Raw genomic sequence first — 26,063 nt, 5'->3', positions numbered from 1 at the left:
TTGCCAGAGCAACTAATAAAACAAATAGATAATAATAATCTGTCCAGGGCAAAAAAGTTGCCCTGAGAAAAGGCATTTTTCTCTCTTTATTTCTCCATCACAGCTGAAGCTGCTAACAAACCGGCAAGCCCTGCCATAACCGAAATGTAATTTACTCCCTAGCATATATGTTAATTATTAAGATGTTTGTTTAAGATTCATTACAGGCATAAATAAGACTTCAAGTATTGAAAGAACTTATCGAAGAATTTTCCTGCGAACTACCATCAACGTAGCATCACAGACTATTGCCTTGCTTTCTCCCACTTTTAGGACTTTTACTTGGCTTACTAATACTAATTTCGCTAGGACCCATCCTCTTCAATAAAGTGATGGCTTTCTTGAAACAATAACTAAAATGCCATAAGAATGCAGCCCCTTCAGGTCCACTATCTTAGACTGGCCACGGCACAGTTGCGATGGTAATGAACACCTATAAAAAACGCTCCATCTGCACATCCCAAAGTGCAGGACTGGGTAGCCAATGACGGGCAACTGGACACCTTAGTCTGAGCGATCCACCACCTAAGACAGAGGCCTGGCCTTATGCTGCCTTGAACCTCCATGATGGGTAAGGTTGCAGATTGCCTACTTTGTGGTGTCCCGACCTAAGACAGGCACAGTCCCCTTGGGATAGGCCGTTGGCGCAGTCTCCATCTTTTAAAAATAATAAAAAAGGGGGACCTGTGGGGAGCCGTTTATGGCACTGGCAGTGTCCCAGCCATCATCTTGGTGTCTGACGCCATCTATTGACCACCTTGTGGTCCAACACCATCTTGGATACTAACTCAAGTTAAGTTTTTATCTCAAGTAAAGTTTCTATTTTCTCATGTCTGCTCTGTTCTGCCCAGAAATCTGCTGACTAGCCTCGGCTGAGCCACCTTTGCTATCTTGGTTTCTTCGGATTGGCCTAGCCACCGTGCAATGCCTATCACCTGCTAAACGCCTGATACAAGGCACTTCCCCCGTCCCGCTGGATAAATACCCTGGATTTGCCCTCAATAAATTGAGACTTGATCAGAATCCTGTCTTGTCTCCATTCTCTGTGTCTTTTGTCCCATTTGTTCTCGCTCCCTCCCTCAGGTCCAGGTTCGACTATCCCACGGGTTGGGTCAAGCATTCTTTGCATAAATGTAAAAGCCAATCATCAAGTTTATATGGAAGAGTAAGGGGTCCAATATATCCAAAACCATAATGAAAAGAAAGAATCAAGTTGGAGAAATCACACTTCCTTATTTTAAAACTTATTAGAGCTATAATCACAATGGTAATAAAAACAGCGTGTTACTGGCACAAGGACAGGCATATAGACCAATGGAATGGCATTGAAAGTTCTTAAAGAAACCATGACATCTATGACAATTGGTTTTTGACAAAGTTCAAAGTCCACTCAATTGGGAAACTTTAGTCTCTTCAACAAATGGTGCTGGGAAAAGCAGTATATCCACATGCAAAAGAATGGAGTTGCCTCCCTCCCTCACACCACATACAAAAATCAAACTCCAAATGGATCAAAGACCTAAATATAAGAACCAAAACTATAAAACTCCTGGAAGAAAACATAGGAAAGCATCTTCAGTGTTTGCATTAGGCAATGATTTTTTAGATTTTACACTTAAAGCATAGGCCAAAACAGAAATGATGACAAATAAGAGTTCATTAAAATTAAACCTTTTGTGCATCAAAGTAATTATCAAGAAATTAAAAGGACAGCCTACAGAGGAACCCTACCTTACAACATATACAAAGATTAATTCACAGGAGGAGGGGCCAAGATGGCAGCTTAGCAATGTGCGCATTTTAGTTCATCCTCCAGAACAACTACTAAATAACCAGAAACAGTACAGAACAGCTCCCAGAGCCACGTTGGTGACCAGACACACAGTGTACCCCAATCTGAACCAGCTGGATGGCTGCGAGCCTTCCCAAAACCGTGAATTTCCCAAGCCGCGGTGGCTGGTGCCCGGCGCCCCTCCCCCACAGGCAGCTTCCCAGAGGGAAAGGAAAGAGACTCTAAACCTGGTCAAGGTGGAGACCATTGGGCTCATGGAAAAAGAGGAAAGGGAGGAAACAAAGGTTTTAGTGGCTGTGTTTCTACGGAGACTTGGCAGCCTCTGGAACCTTGGGCTGCAACTGTCCCAGGCATAGGCAGAAGCGGGCTGCTTTCAGGGCTGTCTCCCACCTGTGCCTTCCCCAGGGGAGGGGTGAAGCCCAACTCAGGTGGAATCCCTCCCTCAAGAAATTCAGACCCCAGGGCTTGGCAATTTGAAGCCATTAAAACCAGCCTATAGAAGGAGGAGAACTCCTTCATCTTCTAGACACAGATGATCAAGAAGCAGATCGAGAAGAAGATCTCATTCTAAGTCAAGGAGTAGGCGACGATCCAAAAGTCCTAGAAGGAGAAGATCTCATTCCAAAGAAAGAGGTAGAAGGTCTAGAAGCACATCAAAAACCAGAGACAAAAAGAAAGAAGAGAAAGAAAAGAAACGTTCCAAAACACCACCAAAAAGTTATAGCACTGTCAGACGTTCTAGAAGTGCAAGCAGAGAGAGATGACGACGGAGAAGCAGGAGTGGAACAAGAGCTCCTAAAAAGCCCAGGTCTCCTAAAAGAAAATTGTCTCGCTCACCATCCCCTAGGAGACATAAAAAAGAGAAGAAGAAAGATAAGGACAAAGAAAGAAGCAGAGATGAAAGAGAACGATCAACAAGTAAAAAGAAGAAGAGTAAAGATAAGGAAAAAGATTGGGAAAGAAAATCAGAGAGTGATAAAGATGTAAAAGTTACACGGGATTATGATGAAGAACAGGGGTACGACAGCGAAAAGGATAAAAAGGAGGAGAAGAAACCAACAGAAGCAAGTTCCCCTAAAACAAAGGAATGTTCTGTGGAAAAGGGAACTGGTGATTCACTAAGAGAATCCAAAGTAAATGGGGATGATCATCACGAAGAAGACATGGATATGAGTGACTGAATATTGCCTCTACAAGGAATCCAACTGTATACATGCATCAGTGTCATCCCTTTGTGTGATTTCTTAATGCTGTATTTGTTCATCTCAAACCTAGATGTATACAGCTCTGAGTTATAAATGGTTATAAAACTCCTGATATTGATATTATTTACATCAAAAACTTTTAGGAAATGGTACATGGGTAATCAGTTCTTGTCATGGTGAAATCTGATTGAGTAACCAAGCAGTTTTACTATCCTGGTGCTGCTGATAACAAAAATGAAAAGCTGCATGCATCTACAGCAGGCATGGATTGTTTATGTTGTATCAAGTTGGAGAAATCACTTACAGTATTTCTACAATTTGATTCATTGCCGTAATAGAGCCATGTAGGGAATGCACTGATTGCATGTTAATTGTGGCAGGAATATCCTAAATGTCATTAAATCTTCCAACATGATGGATCTACTTATGGTCTTGTTTGTTGACATGACAAATTAACATTCTTATAGTTACATCTGGAACTGAACATTTGAAAATAGATAATCCTTTAAGCCTTGTGGCTGAATTTTTGTGGCTTTTGTTTAACTTGGAAAGGTTATATATGCACTAACCTTATTTTGATGGCTAATTAGGCTTTAATTACAGAAACAGAAGATTCCAAATAAAACTGTCCTTGGCAGTGAGTGAAGAGCAGCATATTTTGAAATAGAGTTGTATACTTTTTCCATAAGGTGTTTGGGAGGTTTTTTGTTTTGTTTTGTTTTGTTTTTCCCTGAAATAATTTATTCCACAACATCATTGAGAGCTATCTGCCTATCCTGAGTCCTATCTCTGAAAGAAAATTATATTTTGTCCTGACTTTCAATTTTCCACTCTTTTCATTTGTTACAGGCTCAATGTTGGTAAAAGGGGGTAGTGCATTTTAAATTGACCTTCATATACTTTTAAAATAAGACAGATCTACTTGATAATGTACTTTTTATTTGATCTCAAGTTGTATAAAACAATAAATTTGTGTTACTGTTACTGCAATAGTAATCTTATGCACTCAGTGATTTCATGTTATATGCAAAGTAGTTAGGTAAATTTTCTTAGCTACAGAAGTTTCAAACTTCACTTTTGTGCAGTAAAAACAAAAGTAGGGTACAGTCTGTGCCATGTTGATGTGCAGTTTCTGAATTTGTTTTACAAGACTTTGATAATAAAACCCTTAAACTTAAAAAAAAAACCAAAAAAAAAAAACCAGCCTACAACCTCTCCTCCATCTCCACCATGCCCCCAGCAGGGAGAGTCTTCCAAAGTTAAAAGTGCCGCAACATCTTTTGCTGGTGTGACCCGCAGGCAGATGCGCCACATACTGGGCAGGATAAGAAAAACAGAGCCCAGAGACTTCACAGGAAAGTCTTTTAACCTGCTGGGTCTCACCCTCAGGGAAAACTGATGCAGGTGACTCCTTCCCCCTGATAGGAGGCCAGTTTAGTCTGGGAAAACCCAGCTGGGGCCTATAATACCTATATAGACCCTCCTAAAAGTGGGGAGGGAAAAGGCACCACACAAGCAGGGCAAGAAGCAAGAAAATAAGAATGGAAAAATTATCTTCTGTTAAACAAAACCTAAGCTAGAGGTCTGGAAAAAGCTGAACTGAAGGTCAAAGAACAGATAGACAACAAATTCATCTAGCAAGAAAACCCTAGGTAAGAGAAGTGAAAGCAATCTCCAGAATAAACTAATTAGGGTAATTAAATGTCTAGACACCAGCAAAAAATAATAAATCACACCAGGAAAATTGAGATATGGCCCAGTCAAAGGAACAAAACAATAGTTCAAATGAGATACAAGAACTGAAACAACTAATTCAGAATGTACGAACAGACGTGGAAAACCTCATCAAAAACCAAATCAATGAATTGAGGGAGAATATGAAGAAGGCAAGGAATGAACAAAAAGAAGAAATGGAAAGTCTGAAAAAACAAATTACGGAACTTATGGGGATGAAAGGTACGTAGAAGAGATGAAAAAAACAATGGAAACCTACAATGGTAGATTTCAAGAGACAGAGGTTAGGATTAGTGAACTGAAGGATGGAACACCTGAAATCCAACAAGACACAGAAACCATAGGGGAAAAAATGGAAAAATATGAGCAGGGACTCAGGGAATTGAATGATAATATGAAGCGCACAAATATACATGTTGTGGGTGTCCTGGAAGGAGAAGAGAAGGGAAAAGGAGAAAAACTAATGGGAGACATTGTCACTGAGAATTTCCCAACTCTTATGAAATACCTAAAATTACAGATCTAAGAAGTGCAGCATACCCCAAAGAGAATAGATCCAAATAGACATTCTCCAAGACACTTACTAGTCAGAATGTCAGAGGTCAAAGAGAAAGAGAGGATCTTGAAAGCAGCAAGAGAAAAACAATCCATCACATACAAGGGAAACCCAATAAGACTATGTGTAGATTTCTCAGCAGAAACCATGGAGGCGAGAAGACAGTGGGATGATATATTTAAATTACTAAAAGAGAAAAACTGCCAACCAAGAATTCTATTCCCAGCAAAATTGTCCTTCAAAAATGAGGGAGAAATTAAAACATTTTCAGACAAAAAAATCACTGAGAGAATTTGTGACCAAGAGACCAGCTCTGCAAGAAATATTAAAGGGAGCACTAGAGACAGATATGAAAAGACAGAAGAGAGAGGTGTGGAGAAGAGTGTAGAAAGAAGAAAAATTAGACATGACATATAAAATACAAAAGGCAAAATGGTAGAGGAAAGTACTATCCAAACAGTAATAACACTAAATGTTAATGGATTGAACTCCCCAATCAAAAGACATAGACTGGCAGAATGGATTATAAATAGGATCCTTCTATATGCTGTCTACAGGAAACACATCTTAGACCCAAAGATAAACATAGGTTGAAAGTGAAAGGTTGGGAAAAGATATTTCATGCAAATAACAACCAGAAAAGAGCAGGAGTAGCTATACTAATATCCAACAAATTAGACTTCAAATGTAAAACAGTTAAAAGAGACAAAGAATGATACTATGTACGAATAAAAGGAACAATTCAACCTGAAGACATAACAATCACAAATATTTATGCACCGAACCAGAATGCCCCAAAATACATGAGACAAACACTGCAAACACTGAAAAGGGAAATAGACACATCTACCATAATAGTTGGAGACTTCAATTCCCCACTCTCATCAATGGACAGAACATCTAGACAAAGGCCCAATAAAGAAACAGAGAATTTGAATATTACAATAAATGAGCTAGACTTAACAGACATTTATAGGACATTACACCCCACAACAGCAGGATACACATTTTTCTCAAGTGCTCATGGATCATTCTCAAAGATAGACCATATGCTGAGTCACAAAGCAAGTCTCAACAAATTTAAAAAGATTGAAATCATACAAAACACTTTCTCAGATCATAAAGGAATGAAGGTGGAAATCAATAATAGGTAGAGCACCAGAAAATTCACAAATATGTGGAGGCTCAACAACACACTCTTAAAAAACCAGTGGATCAAGGAAGAAATTACAAGAGAAATCAGTAAATATATCGAGGCAAATGAAAATGAAACCACAACATATCAAGACTTATGGGATGCAGCAAAGGCAGTGCTAAGAGGGAAATTTATTGCCCTAAATGCCTATATCAAAAGAGAAGAAAGGGCAAAAATACAGGAATTAACTGTCCACTTGCAAGAACTGGAGAAAGAACAGCAAACTAACCCCAAAGCAAGCAAAAGGAAAGAAATAACAAAGATTACAGCAGAAATAAATGAAATTGAGAACATGAAAACAATTGAGAAAATCAATAAAACCAGAAGTTGGTTCTATGAAAAAATCAATAAGATTGATGGGCCCTTAGCAAGATTGACAAAAAGAAGAAGAGAGAGGATGCAAATAAATAAGATCAGAAATGGAAGAGGAGACATAAACACTGACCCCACAGAAATAAAGGAGGTAATAACAGGATACTATGAACAACTTTATGCCAATAAATACAACAATGTAGATGAAATGGACAACTTCCTAGAAAGGCATCAACAACCAACTTTGACTCAAGAAGAAATAGATGACCTCAACAAACCAATCACAAGTAAAGAAATTGAATCAGTCATTAAAAAGCTTCCCAAAGAGAAAAGTCCAGGACCAGATAGCTTCACATGTGACTTCTACCAAACATTCCAGAAAGAATTAGCACCAATCCTGCTCAAATGCTTCAAAAAAATTGAAGTGGAGGGAAATCTATGTAATTCATTCTATGAAGCCAACATCGCCCTCATACCAAAACCAGGCAAAGATATTACAAAAAAAGAAAACTACAGACCAATCTCTCTAATGAATATAGATGCTGTCATGGTTAGGGACATGTGTCAACTTGGCCAAGTTGTGGTACCTGTTCATCTGATTGGGCAAGCGCTGGCCTGTCTGTTGCAATGAGGACATTTCATAGGATTAGGTCATGATCACGTCAGCTACATCCACAGCTGATTCCATTTGTAATCAGCCAAAGGGGAGTGTCTTCTGCAGTTAGTGATGCTAAATCCAATCATGAGAAGCCTTTTAAGGAGGACTCAGAGGAGACAGGTTCCATTCCTGCTTTGGCTAGTGAGCCTCTCCTGTGGAGTTCATCCAGGCCATCCATTGGAGTCATCAGCTTCGCAGCCTGCCCTGTGGATTTTGGACTCTGCATTCCTATGGTCACGTGAGACACTTTCATAAATTTTATATTTGCAAGTGTTCCCTGTTGATTCTGTTTCTCTAGAGAACCCTAACTAATACATCTTGGTACCGGGAGTGGGGTCTTAAGGAACAGAATCTTAAAAATGGGTTTTTATGAATGGTTTTCTACTCTGACTGCGCTCAGAGACACTAAGGACTCTGATTCCTGTAATCAGAATGACACTCCCAATCCATGGACTGAGTTGGCAAAGGAGATAGTCAAAATATCATCATTCGATTCTCCTAATGCTTCACTTGTACGAAGCCAGACTCTGGGGGATAATGTTTTTGACACCTTTACAGAGTTTTGTAGAAATAAGAGTTATAGAGATGTTGGTTGGTTGTTGTTAGATACACTGTCTACATTAAAGGGTGAAAGGGATGGGCTTAAGGCTTCAAACAAGAAGCTTAAGTGCCGTCTGAAAGATGTAGAGGTTTCTATGAGTATCCTGAAGGAAAATTTTATTTCCTGTAGCCGTAGACTTGAGCTCTCTGAAAATCAGACTCAGAATCTTATTGTTAGAGTAGCAACTTTACAATGTAAACTGAAATCTCAGTCTTGCATGGTGTCTGCCATTAAAGTGAGGGCATTGATTGGAAAGGAGTGGGACCCTGAAAAATGGATGGTGACATATGGATTGATAATGATGTTGGGGGTGAGGTTGAAACCCTAGACCATGCTGAGCCTTCTTTAGATAACCCTGTAATAGTCTGCCCTGAGGACATAGCTGCCCCACCTCCAGCCTGCCTTGAGGAATTGGCCACCCAACCTCCTCCTGAAGGGATTAGCCCTAGAGTTATTAATCCTGTTTCACCAGATGAAACTGCAAATGAAAGCCCTGAAGCAAATGGCTTGGAAGATATTTCTAATTCTTTTCATGACCCACCCCCACCACCCCTCATTTCTTCTAGACCTATAACTAGACTTAAGTCCCAACAGGCCCCTAAAGGTGAGGTACAAAGCATCACGCATGAGGAGGTATGTTATACTCCAAAAGAACTGTGTGAGTTTTCCAATTTATATAGACAGAAATCAGGGGAATATGTGTGGCAATGGATTTTAAAAGTGTGGGATAATGGTGGGAGGAATATAAGGCTGGATCAGGCTGAATTTATTGATATGGGCCCACTAAGCAGAGATTCTGCATTCAATGTTATAGCTAGAGCAGTTAGAAAAGGTGTTAACAGCTTGTTTGGGTGGTTGGTTGAAACATGGATCAAAAGGTGGCCAACATTACCTGAGGTTGAAATGCCAGAACTGCCCTGGTATAATGTAGATGAGGGGATCCAGAGGCTTAGAGATATGGGGATGTTAGAGTGGATTTATCATGCAAAGCCTGCTCTTACACCCCAGGAATGTCCAGAGGATGCACCTTTTACCAGAACAGTGAGAAATAAATTTGTGAGACTAGCACCATCATCCCTCAAGAGCTCTGTGGTTGCACTTCTCTGTAGGTCAGATATTACTGTAGGAACTGCTGTCACTGAGCTGGAATCCTTAAACACAATGGGGATGACAGGATCCCGAGTTGGCAGAAGCCAGGTGGCAGCACTTAATCACCAAAGACAGGGTAGACGTGGGTATTATAATAGACAGCAAACTCAAAGGAGGCATCAAAATTATATGACACGCAGAGATTTGTGGCATTGGCTAGTAAATCATGGGGTGCCTAGAAATACAATAGAAGGGCAGTCTACTAAATTCTTGTTGGAGCTGTATAAACAAAAGAGTTCTAGGTCAAGGGAACAGAAGTCTAACCTGAATTACAAAAACACAGAGTCACGGCCCCTTAACCAATTTCCAGACTTGAAACAGTTTACAGACCCTGAGCCCCTTGAATGAAGGGGAGGCCAGGTCCCTATGGGGGAGAAACCTGTTACACTGCCACAAATTTATACTGTTAACCTTCCTCTAAGTCTTCCCCAAGGAGACTGACGGCCTTTTACCAGGGTAACTGTGCATTGGGGAAAAGGAAATGATCAGATATTTCGGGGATTATTAGACACTGGTTCAGAAGTGACATTAATTCCAGGGGACCCAAAACATCACTCTGGACCACCAGTCAGAGTGGGGGCTTATGGAGGCCAGGTGATCAATGGAGTTTTAGCTCAGGTCCGTCTCACAGTGGGTCCAGTGGGCCCCTGGACCCATCCTGTAGTTATTTCCCCAGTTCCGGAATGTATAATTGGCATAGACATACTGAGCAACTGGCAGAATCCCCACGTTGGTTCTCTAACTCGTGCAGTGAGGGCTATTATGGTGGGAAAGGCCAAGTGGAAGACACTAGAACTGCCCCTACCAAGCAAAACAGTAAATCAAAAGCAATACCGTATTCCTGGAGGGATTGCAGAGATTACTGCCACTCTTAAGGACTTGAAAGATGCAGGGGTGGTGATTCCCACCACATCCCCATTCAACTCTCCTATTTGGCCTGTGCAGAAAACAGATGGGTCTTGGAGAATGACAGTGGATTATCGTAAACTCAACCAGGTGGTAACTCCAATTGCAGCTGCTGTTCCAGATGTAGTATCATTGCTTGAGCAAATCAATACATCCCCTGGTACCTGGTATGCAGCTATTGATCTGGCAAATGCTTTTTTCTCAATAGCTATTAGTAAGGACCACCAGAAACAGTTTGCTTTCAGCTGGCAAGGTCAGCAATATACTTTAACTGTCCTACCTCAGGGGTATATCAACTCTCCAGCCCTATGTCATAATCTTGTTCGCAGAGACCTTGATCGTTTCTCCCTCCCACAAGACATCACACTGGTCCATTATATTGATGATATCATGTTGATTGGACCTAGTGAGCAAGAAGTAGCAACTACTCTAGATTTACTGGTAAGGCATTTGCGTGTCAGAGGATGGGAGATAAATCCAACAAAAATACAGGGGCCTTCCACCTCAGTAAAATTTCTAGGTGTCCAGTGGTGTGGGGCATGTCGAGATATCCCTTCTAAGGTGAAGGATAAATTGCTGCATCTGGCCCCTCCCACATCCAAAAAAGAGGCACAACACCTAGTTGATCTTTTTGGATTTTGGCGACAACATATTCCTCATTTGGGTGTGCTACTCCAGCCCATTTATCGAGTGACCAGAAAAGCTGCTAATTTTGAGTGGGGACCTGAACAAGAGGAGGCTCTGCGACAGGTCCAGGCTGCTGTGCAAGCTGCTCTGCCACTTGGGCCATATGATCCAGCAGATCCAATGGTGCTGGAAGTGTCAGTGGCAAATAGAGACGCTGTCTGGAGCCTTTGGCAGGCCCCTATAGGAGAACCACAATGCAGACCCTTAGGATTTTGGAGCAAAGCCTTACCATCTGCTGCAGATAACTAGTCTCCTTTTGAGAAACAGCTTTTGGCCTGCTACTGGGCCTTAGTAGAGATTGAACGCTTAACCATGGGCCACCAAGTTACCATGAGACCTGAGTTGCCTATCATGAGTTGGGTGTTGTCTGACCCACCAAGCCATAAAGTTGGGCGTGCACATCAGCACTCTATTGTAAAGTGGAAATGGTATATACGAGATAGAGCCAGAGCAGGTCCTGAAGGCACAAGTAAGTTACATGAAGAAGTGGCACAAATGCCCATGGTTTCCACTCCTGCTGCCACATTACCTTCTCTTTCCCAGACCAGAGCTATGGCCTCTTGGGGTGTTCCTTACAGTGAATTGACTGAGGAAGAGAAAACTCGGGCCTGGTTTACAGATGGTTCAGCACAATATGCAGGTACCACCCGAAAGTGGACAGCTGCAGCATTACAACCCCTTTCTGGTGTGTCCTTGAAGGACAGTGGTGAGGGGAAATCCTCCCAGTGGGCAGAACTTCGAGGAGTGCACCTGGTTGTTCATTTTGCTTGGAAGGAGAACTGGCCAGAGGTGCATTTGTATACTGACTCATGGGCTGTTGCTAATGGTTTGGCTGGATGGTCAGGGACTTGGAAAGACCATAATTGGGAAATTGGTGACAAAGAGGTCTGGGGAAGAAGTATGTGGATAGACCTCTCTGAGTGGGCTAAAAACATGAAGATATTTGTGTCCCATGTGAATGCACACCAGAGGGTGACTTCAGCAGAGGAAGATTTTAATAATCAAGTGGATAAGATGACCCGTTCTATGGATACCAGTCAGCCTCTTTCCCCAGCAACTCCTGTTATTGCCCAATGGGCTCATGAACAAAGTGGTCATGGTGGTAGGGATGGAGGTTATGCATGGGCTCAGCAACATGGACTTCCACTCACCAAGGCTGACCTGGCTACAGCCACTGCTGAGTGCCCAATCTGCCAGCAGCAGAGACCCACACTCAGCCCCCGATATGGCACCATTCCCCGAGGTGACCAGCCAGCTACATGGTGGCAGGTTGATTACATTGGACCACTCCCTTCATGGAAGGGGCAGCGATTTGTTCTAACTGGAATAGACACATACTCTGGATATGGGTTTGCTTTCCCTGCACGCAATGCTTCTGCCAAAACTACTATCCGTGGGCTTACAGAATGCCTTATCCATCGTCATGGTATTCCACATAGCATTGCTTCGGATCAAGGAACACACTTCACAGCAAATGAAGTGCGGGAATGGGCACATGCTCATGGAATTCTCTGGTCTTACCATGTTCCCCATCATCCAGAAGCTGCTGGATTGATAGAACAGTGGAATGGCCTTTTGAAAACTCAATTACGGTGCCAACTAGGTGGCAAAAACTTGAAAGGATGGGGTAATGTTCTCCAGGAAGCTGTGTATGCTCTGAATCAGCGTCCACTGTATGGTGCTGTTTCTCCCATAGCCAGGATCCATGGGTCCAGGAACCAAGGGGTGGAAATGGGTGTGGTGCCACTCACTATTACTCCTAGTGATCCACTAGGAAAATTTTTGCTTCCTGTCCCTGCTACCCTGAGTTCTGCTGGTCTACAGGTTTTAGTTCCAAAATGGGGTGTGCTTTCTCCAGGAGAAACAACAGTGATACCACTGAACTGGAAGTTAAGATTGCCACCTGGCCACTTTGGGCTACTTATGCCTTTGGATCAACACACCAAGAAGGGGATTACATTATTGTCTGGGGTAATTGACCCTGACTATCAGAAGGAAGTAGGACTGCAACTACATAATGGAGGTAAAGAAGAGTTTTCTTGGAATATAGGAGATCCCCTGGGGCGTCTATTAGTACTACCATGCCCTGTGATTAAAATCAATGGAAAACTGCAACAACACAATCCAGGCAGGACCACTAATGGCTCTGAGACTTCAGGAATGAAGGTTTGTGTCACCCCATCGGGCAAAGAACCACGGCCAGCTGAAGTGCTTGCTGAGGGGAAAGGGAACATGGAATGGGTAGTGGAAGAAGGTAGTGATAAATATGAACTTCGACCATGTGATCAGTTACAGAAACAAGGACTGTAATGCTGTTTTGTTTGTGTTATACTATTTAAGTTGTAAGATATCAAGTTTAAGAATGAATGTTGCCCAAGGATTTGCACGCTATTCTGGAGAGATTTAATGTGTTTCCAGTTATATGCAGGACAGTTGAGTATTGTCAGGTAAAAGAAAAAATGTGTGCTTATTTGTTTTCATTTGGAAATTAAGTATGGTCTAAGGTGATATATATATATATATATATATATATATATATATATATATATATATGTGCCAAGTTGACAAGGGGTGGACTGTCATGGTTAGGGACATGTGTCAACTTGGCCAAGTTGTGGTACCTGTTCATCTGATTGGGCAAGCGCTGGCCTGTCTGTTGCAATGAGGACATTTCATAGGATTAGGTCATGATCACGTCAGCTACATCCACAGCTGATTCCATTTGTAATCAGCCAAAGGGGAGTATCTTCTGCAGTTAGTGATGCTAAATCCAATCATGGGAAGCCTTTTAAGGAGGACTCAGAGGAGGCAGGTTCCATTCCTGCTTTGGCTGGTGAGCCTCTCCTGTGGAGTTCATCCAGGCCATCCATTGGAGTCATCAGCTTTGCAGCCTGCCCTGTGGATTTTGGAGTCTGCATTCCTACGGTCACGTGAGACACTTTCATAAATTTTATATTTGCAAGTGTTCCCTGTTGATTCTGTTTCTCTGGAGAACCCTAACTAATACAGATGCAAAAATCCTCAACAAAATTCTAGCAAATCGAATCCAGCAACACATTAAAAGAATTATACATCATGACCAAGTAGGATTCATCCCAGGTATGCAAGGATGGTTCAACATAAGAAAATCCCTACACCATATCAACAAATCAAAGCAGAAAAAATCACATGATCATCTCAATTGATGCAGAGAAGGCATTTGACAAAATTCAACATCCTTTCCTGTTGAAAACACTTCAAAGGACAGGAGTACAAGGGAATTTCCTTAAAATGATAAAGGGAATATGTGAAAAACCCACAGCTAATATCGTCCTCAATGGGAAAAAACTGAAAACTTTCCCCCTAAGATCAGGAACAAGACAAGGATATCCATTATCACCACTATTATTCAACATTGTGTTGGAAGTTCTAGCCAGAGCAATTAGACAAGAAAAAGAAATACAAGGCATCAAAATTGGAAAGGAAGAAGTAAAACTATCACTGTTTGCAGACGATATGATAATATATGTCGAAAACCCTGAAAAATCCACAGCAAAACTACTAGAGCTAATAAACGAGTACAGCAAATTGGCAGGTTACAAGATCAACATTCAAAAATCTGTAGTGTTTCTACACACTAGTAATGAACAATCTGAGGGGGAAATCAAGAAATGAATTCCATTTACAATTGCAACTAAAAGAATAAAATACTTAGGAACAAATTTAACTAAAGAGACAAAAGACCTATACAAAGAAAACTACAAGAAACTGTTAAAAGAAATCACAGAAGACCTAAATAGATGGAAGGGCATACCGTGTTCATGGATTGGAAGACTAAATATAGTTAAGATGTCAATTCTACCTAAATTGATTTACAGATTCAATGCAATACCAATCAAAATCCCAACAACTTACTTTTCAGAAATAGAAAATCCAATAAGCAAATTTATCTGGAAGGGCAGGGTGCCCCGAATTGCTAAAAGTATCTTGAGGAAAAAAAACGAAGCTGGAGGTCTCACACTGCCTGACTTTAAGGCATATTATGAAGCCACAGTGGTCAAAACAGTATGGTACTGGCATAAAGATAGATATATTGACCAATGGAATCAAATAGAGTGCTCAGATATAGACCCTCTCATCTATGGACATTTGATCTTTGATAAGGCATTCAAGCCAACTCACCTGGGACAGAACAGTCTCTTCAACAAATGGTGCCTAGAAAACTGGATATCCGTATGCAAAAGAATGAAAGAGGACCCGTATCTCACACCCTATACAAAAGTTAACTCCAAATGGATCAAAGATCTAAACATCAGGTCTAAGACCATAAAAAAGAGGAAAATGTAGGGAAATATCTTATAATTGGAGGCAGTTTTATAGACCTTACACTTAAAGCAAGAGCACTGAAGAAAGAAAGGAAGAAATGAGAACTCCTCAAAATTAAACACTTTTGTGCATCAAAGAACTTCATCAAGAAAGTAAAAAGAAAGCCTACAAAATGGGAGACAATATTTGGAAATGACATATCAGATAAACGTCTAGTATCCAGAATTTATAAAGAGATTGTTCAACTCAACAACAAAAAGACAGCCAACCCAATTACAAAATGGGAAAAAGACTTGAACAGACACTTCTCAGAAGAGGAAATACAAATGGCCAAAAGGCACATGAAGAGATGCTCAATGTCCCTGGCCATTAGAGAAATGCAAATCAAAACCACAATGAGATATCATCTCACACCCACCAGAATGGCCATTATCAACAAAACAGAAAATGACAAGTGCTGGAGAGGATGTGGAGAAACAGGCACACTTATCCACTGTTGGTGGGAATGTCAAATGGTGCAACCGCTGTGGAAAGCAGTTTGGCGGTTCTTCAAAAATCTGAATATAGAATTGCCATATGACCCAGCAATACCACTGCTAGGTATCTACTCAGAGGACATGAGGGCAAAGACACACACGGACATTTGCACACCAACGTTTATAGCAGCATTATTTACAATTGCAAGGAGATGGAAACAGCCAAAATGTCCATCAACAGACGAGTGGCTAAACAAACTGTGGTATATACATACGATGGAATATTATGCAGCTTTAAGACAGAATAAACTTATGAAGCATGTAACAACACGGATGGACCTTGAGAACATTATGCTGAGTGAGACTAGCCAAAAACTAAAGGACTAATACTGTATGGTCTCATTGATATAAACTGACATTAGTGAATAAACTTGGAATATTTTGTTCATAATAGAGACCATCAGGAGATAGAAATAGAGTAAGATATTGGGTAATTGAAGCTGAAGGGAAACAGACTGTGCAACAGGACTGGATACAAAAACTCAGAAATGGACAGCACAATACTGCCTAACTAATATAATTATGTTAAAACACTGATTGAAGCTGCATGTGAGAATGATAGAGGGAGGAGGGCTAGGGACATAAATGAAATAAAAAAGAAAGATAGATGTTAAAGATTGAGATTGTATAATTTAGGAATGCCTAGAGTGTGTAATAATAGTGAAATGTACAAGGTACAATTTTAAAAATGTTTTTGCATGAGGAAGAACAAAGGAATGTCATTATTGCAGGGTACTGAAAATAGATGGTAATTAATATTTTAAAATGTCACCCTTTGTGTGACACTAAAGCAAAAAATGTTTATTTGTTACAAAATTTGTATTTTGACTAGTGCATTTCCTAATATAACATGTAGATAGTTTGATTGAATGCCATAAGTACTTGGAATCTCAGATAGGACATGAGATTTTGCTGGTTCATCCAGAGTGATGCCCCGATGAATCCCAGAGTGATTTGATCAGTGAGTGGAAAAGTATCTGCAAAGCCCCCTTCAGGGAGTGGTGAGAATGGGGAGAAATTCAACTTCCCCACGTTGAATTCTTGATATTCTCACAAGTAGTGTGGACAATCAAAGCTATAGGCAGAGCCCCCAGTCTTGGGGTTTGTTCATATGAAACTTAACCCCGCAAAGGATAGGTCAAGTCTACTTAAAATTTAGGCCTAAGAGTCACCCCCAAGAGAGCCTCTTTTGTTGCTCAGATGTAGCCTCTTTCTCTAGCCAACACAATGAGCAGTCTCACCACCCTCCCCCTCTCTGCGTGGGACATGACTCTCAGGGGTGTGGACCTTCCTGGCAACGTGGGACAGAGATCTTGGAATGAACGGAGACTCAGCATCAAGGGATTGAGAAAACCTTCTCAACCAAAAGGGGCAAGAGGTAAATGAGACAAAGTGTCAATGGCTGAGAGATTCCAAACAGAGTCGAGATGTTATCCTGGAGGTTATTCTTCTGCATCAAGTAGATATCATCTTGTTATTCAAGAAGTAATGGAGAGGCTGGAGGGAACTGCCTGAAAATGTAGAGCTGTGTTCCAATAGCCATGTTTCTTGAGGATGATTGAATAATGATACAGCTGTCACAATGTGACTGTGTGATTGTGAAAACCTTGTGTCTGATGCTCATTTTATCTACCTTGTCAACAAAGGAGTAGAACATATGGAATAAAAATAAATAATAGGGGGAACAAATGCTAAAATAAATTTAGTTTGAAATGCTAGTGATCAATGAAAGCAAGGGGTAAGGGGTATGGTAGGTATAATCTTTTTTTTTTCTTTCCTGTGTTTGTTTTATTTCTTTTTCTATTGTCTTTTTATCTCTTTTTCTGAATTAATGCAAATGTTCTAAGAAATGATGAATTTGCAACTAAGTGATGATATTGTGAATTACTGATTATGTATGTTGTTTTATTTTGTTTCTTTATTTTTTTAATTAATAAATAAATTTTAAAAATTAATTCAAAATGGGCTAGAGACATAAATATAAGAATCAGTAGCAGGAAACTCCTAGAAGAAAATACAGGGAAACATCTTCAAGACCTAATAATAGGAGATAGCTTCTTAAACTTTATGCCCAAAGCACAATCAACAAAAGAAAAAATTGAATAATGGGAACTCCTAAAATAAAAAGTTTCTGTGCTTCAAAGGGCTTTGTCAATAAGGCGAAGAGGCAGCCAATTCAATGGTAGAAAATATTTGGAAACTGCCTGTTGGATAAAGGCTTGATATCCTGTGTATATAAAGAAATTATACAGCTCAACAAAAGAACATACAACCCAATTATAAAATGGGCAAGGGATATGAATAGGCATTTCTCTGAAGGACAAATGCAAATGGCTAAAATAGCCATGAAGAAATGTTTATCTACATTAGCTATAAGGGAAATGCAAATCAAGACTACAATGACATATCACCTCACACCTATAAAGAATGGCTACTATTAAACAGAAAATTACAAATATTGGGGAGGATGTGGACAAATTGGAACACTTATTCAATGCTGGTGGGAATGTATAATGGTACAGCTGCTGTGGAACGCAGTTTGGCGGTTCCTCAGAAAACTAAATATCAAGCTGCTAAGACGCAGTAATATGAGTACTAGGTATATACCCAGAAGAACTGAAAGCAGTGACATGAACAGATATTTCCACACTGATGTTCACAGTAGCACTTTTCACAATTGCTGAAAGATGGAAACAATCCAAGTGACCATCAGCAGATGAGTGGATAAATAAAATGTGGTATATACCTATGATGGAATATCATGCAGCAGTAAGATAAAATGAGGTGCTGAAGCATATGACAACATGGATGAACCTTGAGGACATAATGCTGAGTGAAATAAGCTAGACACAAAAGATAGATAGTGTACAATTTTTCTATTATGACTCTGGTAAAGGTAATCTCAAAGGCTTACACTGTACAATATAGGGGACCTAGAGGTACACAGAAGCTAGAGATGGAGAAAAGGTTAACCAATGAGGCTGAACTTAAATGTAAATGAATGGATAGAAGTGATGGTGATTAGTGAGGATATAAGTAACATTGCCATGTTGAAGGTGAATACGATTGAAAATTAATCAGTGGGATACAGGTATAGTGCCATGTATCCCACTGATTAACTCTACAATTATAAATAAATTCTTGCATGAACTCCTTCAAAGGTTTGCTCTTGTACAAAGAGCCAATTATAGAAGGGTATGGGGGGAAACTAATATTGCACGCCATGGCCTGTAGTTAGCAGGAAGACAGCAACAGTACCACAGCAACCGTACCACAGGGGTAAAGAATGGGGGGCTGGGGTGGGGTGGGAGGAATAAGAATTTAGGGGAGGTTTTGAAAAAAAAATTTTTATTTAAGAAAACAAACTACACTTAGAACCACTAAAAATGGATATCTTAGTTAGCTTAACCATAGGCGTATTTAAATAAAGTATCCATCTAATCATTGTAAAGCCTGTGTTTGTGCAGTAAGTTTCATAAACCAATTAAAAATGAAGGCAATAAGGAAATAAATCTACAAATTCAGACAGAAAAGTTCTTAAATTCTAAGTATTAAACACTAACTTAGATGTCATTTGATCAGCTGTCAAAACTGTGAACATTCTCAAAATATCAAGTAAAAATTATTACAAATATCAAATTTGCTCTAGTAATGAACTATATTACTAAATATTTTCAAATTTTTTATTTCATGAATTTATTTTATCTAATATTACAAAACTGCCTATATATTTTTTATTATTTTTTGTTGTAAAATATAACATATATATGCAAAGAAAAGAAAAAAAGCAATAATTTTTAAAGCACACTTTGAATAACGGAGGTGGGGGGTGGGAGGGACAAGAGTTCACGAGAAGTTTTGACTTGATATTTGGTGAGGCTGTGTTTATTCATTCTTTGCCTCTTTGGACCAATGAAAACTGTTTGAAATTGAGAGTAGTGCTGATTGTAAACCAATTGTTTGTTTATTTCAGACATTTATCCATGATGCCCAGTGGATGGAGGGGGCTGAAGTGTACAATGGCTGAGAAGCCAGAAGGTGAACTGTGATATATATATATGATGGAATTCTGTGCAGTGACAAAAAGAAATGACATCATGAGATATGCAACAAACTGAATGGACCTTGGTGTTTTGGTTTGCCAAATGCTGCCAGAATGCAATATACAAGAAATGAAATGGCTTTTTTTTAAAAAAGGGGATTTACTGAGTTACAAGTTTACAGTTCCAAGATCATAAATATGTCCAAACTAAGGCATCCAGAGAAGGATACCTTGGCTCAAGAAAGGCCAATGTCTTTCATATGGAAAGGCACATGGCTGGCATCTGCTGGTCCTTGTTCTTGGTTCCATTGCTTCCAGTTTCTGATGCCAGTGGTTTCCTCTCTAAGCATCTGTGGCCCTTCACTTAGCTCCCCTATGACACAACTCTGGGTTCTGGCTTGCTTAGGATCTCATGGGAAGGCACATGGTAATGTCTGCTGGGCTCTGCATCTCCAAAAATCCTTGTCTAGGCATCTGCTCTCTGCCAGCACTCCAAACATCTCCAAATGTCCACATCTCTGTTGGCTCTCTAGCAACTGTTCTCCAGGCATCTAAACTTCTCCAAAATGTTTGCCCTTTTAAAGGACTCCAGTAAACTAATCAAGACCTGACTTGAATGGGTAAAGTACACAAAAGGTCACAACCAATTGTGACCTTTCCATGCAATTGTCACATTTCCATGCAAACAATCTAATCAAGAGGTCATACCCACAACTGGGTGTGTCACCTCTCCATGGAAACCATCCAGACAAAGGTTCCACCCAAAACAATAGGTCTGCCCCCACAAGATTGGATTAGGAAACAGAAGATAGCTTTTCTGGGGTACATAACAATTTCAAACAAGCACACTTGGGGACAATGTGCTGTGCAAAATAAGCAAGAAAGAAGAGAATATGTATGGTCCCCTTGAGAAAATACTTATAAGAAAATTGGAGCCTAGTTTGCAAGCCCTTATAGAAGACATACGTAGTCCAAAATTGTAAGTGTATTTCTAGGTTCTGAGACACTGAGTTACATGTGTATAACTAGCTATTTCCCTGGAACTTTGAGTACTTTTGTGACACCTAAGATTCACAGCTAGATTTCTGCAGCTGGAAAGTCAGAATTGCTACATATGCTAACACTTAAAGTAACTGAAAATAGGTCAGACTTCAATTAGAGATAAAAATGAAGCTGATCTGTTTGGGACCAAGGTAAATCAGAATACAGGGCAAAAGTTGATAGTACATGTACTCTACAGTTTCACCTTCTGTATGAGGCCAAAGGCAGAGAGGTTTATTGTGTCTGGAACCTACATTTTCTGTAACACACAATCTAATCAGCCTGTCTGATAGCTCATTTAAACATGGAGCCCAGAACAGGAATGAAGACTTGTAATTCTGTATAGCTTAATGAAATACCCGGAGATATCCCACACTATGGGATGGTGATAAAATATGGAAATATTAAATTTTCCCATCTGGGAAAGCCCTGGCACTCTCTCAAACATTAGGGACTCCCAAGAAAATAGGCCAAGTTCTTGATTTTGAGGTTTGCCTTTACACAACTTATTTCTGTAGTGGAAAAGCTAAGATTATCTGTAATTATGCCTAACAGTTGCTCTCAGGAAACCTCTTTTGTTGCTCAGATGTGACCTCTCTCTCCCTAAGCCTAATTCTGCAAGGAAAATTATTATCCTCCCCCATATGTGGGTGTGCAGGTTTGAAAGAAGTATGCCCCCCAGAAAAGCCAAGTTTTAATCAAAATCCCATTTCATAAAGGTAGAATAATCCCTATTCAATACTGTATGTTTGAAACTGTAATCAGATCATCTCCCTGTGAATTTAGTCAAGAGTGGTTGTTAAACTGGATTAAGTGACAACATGCCTCCACCCATTTGGGTGGGTCTTGACTGGTTTATTAGAGTCCTACAAAAGAGGGAACGTTTTTGAGAATGAGAGATTCAGAGACAGCAGAGAAGAACGACATAGCCACGAGAAGCAGAGCCCACCAGCCAGCAGCCTTTGGAGATGAAAAAGCCAGCGACCTTTGGAGATGAAGAAGGAAAATGCCTTCCGGGGAGCTTCATGAAACAGGAAGCCAGCAGAGAAAGTAGCAGATGACACATTGCTCACCTTGTGCCCTTCCAGCTGAGAGAGAAACGCTGAACATCGTCAGCCTTCTTGAACCAAGGTATCTTTCCCTGGATGCCTTAAACTGGACATTTCTATAGACTTGTTTTAATTGGGACATTTTCTTGGCCTTAGAACTATAAACTAGCAACTCATTAAATTCCCCTTTTTAAAAACCATTCTGTTTCTGGTATATTGCATTCTGGCAGCTAGCAAACTAGAACATTGGGACATGACATTCAGGGGTAAAAGTCTCCCTGACCAACGGAGACCTGACTCCCAGGAATGAGCCTGGCCCAAGCACCAAAGGATCAACAATGCCTTCTGGACTAAAAGGGAGAAAAGGAATGTAACAAAATAAGGTATCAGTGGTTAAGGGAGTTCAAAAGGAGCCGAGTCTATTCTGGAGGCTACTCTGATGCAAGCTGCAACTAGATACTGCTAATTACCATGGTGCATTAGCTCAGGTTCTCTAGAGAAACAGAACCAGCAGGAAGTATTCATAGACATAAAATTTATAAAAGTGTCTTACACGACTTTTAAGGAATATAGAGTCCAAAATTTGTAGGACTGGCTATGAAGCTAATGACTCTGATGAAGAGTCTGGACAAACTCCACAGGAGAGGCTCGCCAGCCTAAGCAGGAAGAGAGACTGCCTCTTCTGAATCCTCCTTAAAAGCCTTCCCCAGTCCTCCTTGTCACCAATTTTCTGATTATGGTCTTTCCAAGTCCCTCATCCTCCAGCCAAACTATTAGCAACAGTTCATAAGTCAGTATACAAATGCACCTCTGGCCAGTTCCCCTTCCAAGCAAAATGACAAACCAGGTACACAGCTCAAAGTTCTGCCCGCTGGGAGGATTATCTCTCACCACTCTCCTTTAAGGACATCCCAGAAAGGGGGTGGAATGCTACTGCTGTCCATTTTCGGGTGGTACCTGCATATCATGCAGATCCATCTGTAAACCAGGCCCAAGTTTTCTCTTCCTCAGTCAATCACTGTAAGGAACTCCCCAAGAGGCTATAGCTCTGGTCTGGGAAAGAAAAGGTAACGCGGTAGGAGTGGAGACCATGGCATATCCTCATGTAACTTACTTGTGCCTTCAGGACCTGCTCTGGCCCTATCTTGTATATACCATTTACATTTTATGATGGAGTGCTGCTGCGCATGCCCAACTTTATGGCTTGGTGGGTCAGACAACACCCAGCTCATGATAGGCAACTCAGAACTCATGGTAACTTGGTGGCCCATGGTTAAACATTCAGTCTCTACTAAGGTCCAGTAGCAGGCCAAAATCTGTTTCTCAAAAGGGGAATAGTTATCTGCAACAGAGTAAGGCTTTGCTACAAAATCCTAAGGGTCTGCATTGCGATTCTCCTATAGGGGCCTGCCAAAGGTTCCAGACAGCATCTCTATTTGCTACTGACACTTCCAGCACCATTGGATCTGCTGGATCATATTGTCCAAGTGGCAGAGAAGCTTGTACAGCAACCTGGACCTATCATAGAGCCTCCTCTTGTTCAGGTCCCCACTCAAAATTAGCAGCTTTTCTGGTCACTCGATAAATGGGCCGGAGTAGCACACCCAAATGAGGAACATGTTGTCAAAATCTGAAGAGACTAACTAGGCATTGTGCCTCTTTTTTGGTCATAGGAGGAGCCAGGTGCAGTAACTTATCCTTCAGTTTAGAAGGGATATCTCAACATGCCCCACACCACTGGGCACCTAGAAATTTCACTGCGGTGGAAGGCCCCTGTATTTTTTTTTTGGATTTATCTCCCATCTTTTGACATGCAGATCCTGACCAATAAGACTAGAGTAATTGCTACTTCTTGCTCACTAGGTCCAATCAACATGATATCATCAACATAATGGACCAGTGTGATGTCTTATAGGAGGAAGAAATGATCAAAGTCCCTGCGGACACGATGATGACACAGCTCTGGAGAGTTTATATACTTATATACCCCTGAGGTAGGACAGTGAAAGTATATTGCTGACCTTGCCAGCTGAAAGCAAACTGTTTCTGGTGGTCCTTACTAATAACTATTGAGATAAAAGCATTTGCCAGATCAATACTGCATACCAGGTACGAGGGGATTTGCTCAAGCAATGATACCACATCTGGAACAACAGCTGCAATTGGAGTTACCACCTGGTTGAGCTTAAAATAATCCACTATCACTCTCCAAGACCCATTCTTTTTCTGCACAGGCCAAATAGGAGAGTTGAATGGGGATGTGGTGGGAATCACCAACCCTGCATCCTTCAAGTCCTTAACAGTGGCAGTAATCTCTCCAATCCCTCCAGGAATCCAGTATTACTTCTGATTTACTATTTTGCTAGGTAGGGGAAGTTCTAGTGGCTTCCACTTAGCCTTTCCTACCATAATAGCCCTCATTCCACGAGTTAGAAAACCAACGTGGGTATTCTGCCAGTTGCTCAGTATGTCTATTCCAATTATGCATTCTGGAACTGGAGAAATAACTTCAGAATTGATCTGGGGGCCCCACTGGGCCCACTGTGAGGCAGACCTGAGCTAAAATTCCATTGGTCACCTGACCTCCATAAGCTCTCACTCAGACTGGTGGACCAGAGTGATGTTTTGGGTCCCCTGGAATTAACGTCATTTCTGAACCAGTGTCCAATAATCCTCCAAATACCTGACCATTTCCTTTTCCCTAGTGCACAGTTACCCTGGTAAAAGGCCATTGGTCTCCTTGAGGAAAGCTTGGAGGAAGATTAACAGTATTAATTTCTGGCAAGGTAACAGGGTTCTCCCCAAAAAGGGACTTGGCCTCCCCCTCATTCAAGGGGCTCAGGGTCTGTAAACTGTCTCAAATCTGGAAATTGATTAAGGGGCCATGACTCTGTTTTTGTAACTCAAGTTAGACTTCTGTTCACTTGACCTAGAACTCTTTTGTTTATGCAGCTCAAACAAGAATTTAGTAGACTGTGCATCTATTGGACTTCTAGATTACCCATGATCTACTAGCCAATGCCACAAGTCTCTGTGAGTCAGATTATTTTGACTCCAGCTTTGAGTCTGCTGTCTATTATAATAACCATGTCCACCTTGTCTTTGATAATTTAGTGCTGCAACCTGGCTTCTGATAACTCAGGATCCACTCATCCCCACTATTTAAGGATTCCAGCTCAGCGACAGCAGTTCCCACAGTAATATCTGACCTACAGAGAAGTGCAACTACAAGAGTTCTTCAGGGATGATGGCTCTAGTCTCACAATTTTTTTTCTCACTGTTGTGGTAAAAGGTGCATCCCCCAGACATTCCTGGGGTGTAAGAGCAGGCTTTCCATGATAAATCCACTCTAACATTCCAATCTCTCTAAGCCTCTGGATCCCTGCATCTACATTATACCATGGCAGTTTTGGCATTTCAATCTCAGTTAATGTCGGCCACCTTTTGATCCATGTTTCAGCCAACCATTCAAACAAACTTTTTATTTAGGTTTTCTGTGATTTGACAATTTCTTGTAGTTTTCTTTGTATAGGTCTTTTGTATCTTTAGTTAAATTCATTCCTAAATATTTTATTCCTTGGTTGCAATTGTAAATGGAATTTTTTCTTGATTTCTCCCTCAGATTGTTCATTACTAGTGTACAGAAACACTATAGAGTTGTGAGTGTTGATCTTGTAACCTGCCACTTTGCTGTACTTATTATTAGCTCTGGTAGTTTTAGTGTGGATTTTTCAGGGTATTCAACATATAGTATCATATCATATGCAAACACTGAGAGTTTTACTTCTTCCTTTCCAATTTTGATGCCTTGTTTTTTTTTGTCCTATTTTTTTCTAATTTTTTTATTAATTAAAGATTAAAAGGAAATTAACACAACATTTAGAAATCATTCCATTCTACATATGCAATCAGTAATTCTTAACATCATCACATAGATGCATGGTCATCATTTCTTAGTACATTTGCATCGATTTAGGAAAAGAACTAGCAAAACAACAGAAAAAGATATAGAATGTTAATATAGAGAAAAAAATAAAAATAATAATAATAGTAAAAAAAAGAAAAGGAAAAAGAAAAAAAAAGACAAACAAACAAACAGAGAGACAAAAAAAAAAACCTATAGCTTAGATGCAGCTTCATTCAGTGTTTTAACATGATTACTTTATAATTAGGTATTATTGTGCTGTCCATTTTTGAGTTTTTGTATCTAGTCCTGTTGCACAGTCTGTATCCCTTCAGCTCCAATTACCCATTAT

At 40.4% G+C, this 26,063-nt stretch overlaps 1 pseudogene; it reads left to right on the top strand.

The window, feature by feature from the left end:
- Positions 1 to 458: 458 nt before the first annotated feature.
- On the top strand, positions 459 to 3,313 carry LOC143690578 (uncharacterized; annotated as a pseudogene).
- The last annotated feature ends 22,750 nt before the right edge of the window (positions 3,314 to 26,063 follow it).

The sequence above is a fragment of the Tamandua tetradactyla genome, chromosome 7 (assembly GCF_023851605.1).
Source record: "Tamandua tetradactyla isolate mTamTet1 chromosome 7, mTamTet1.pri, whole genome shotgun sequence".
In the NCBI taxonomy this organism is placed as follows: Eukaryota; Metazoa; Chordata; class Mammalia; order Pilosa; family Myrmecophagidae; genus Tamandua; species Tamandua tetradactyla.
The sequence above is the reverse complement of the archived record's forward strand: the minus strand, read 5'-3'. Positions and strand labels throughout refer to the sequence as shown.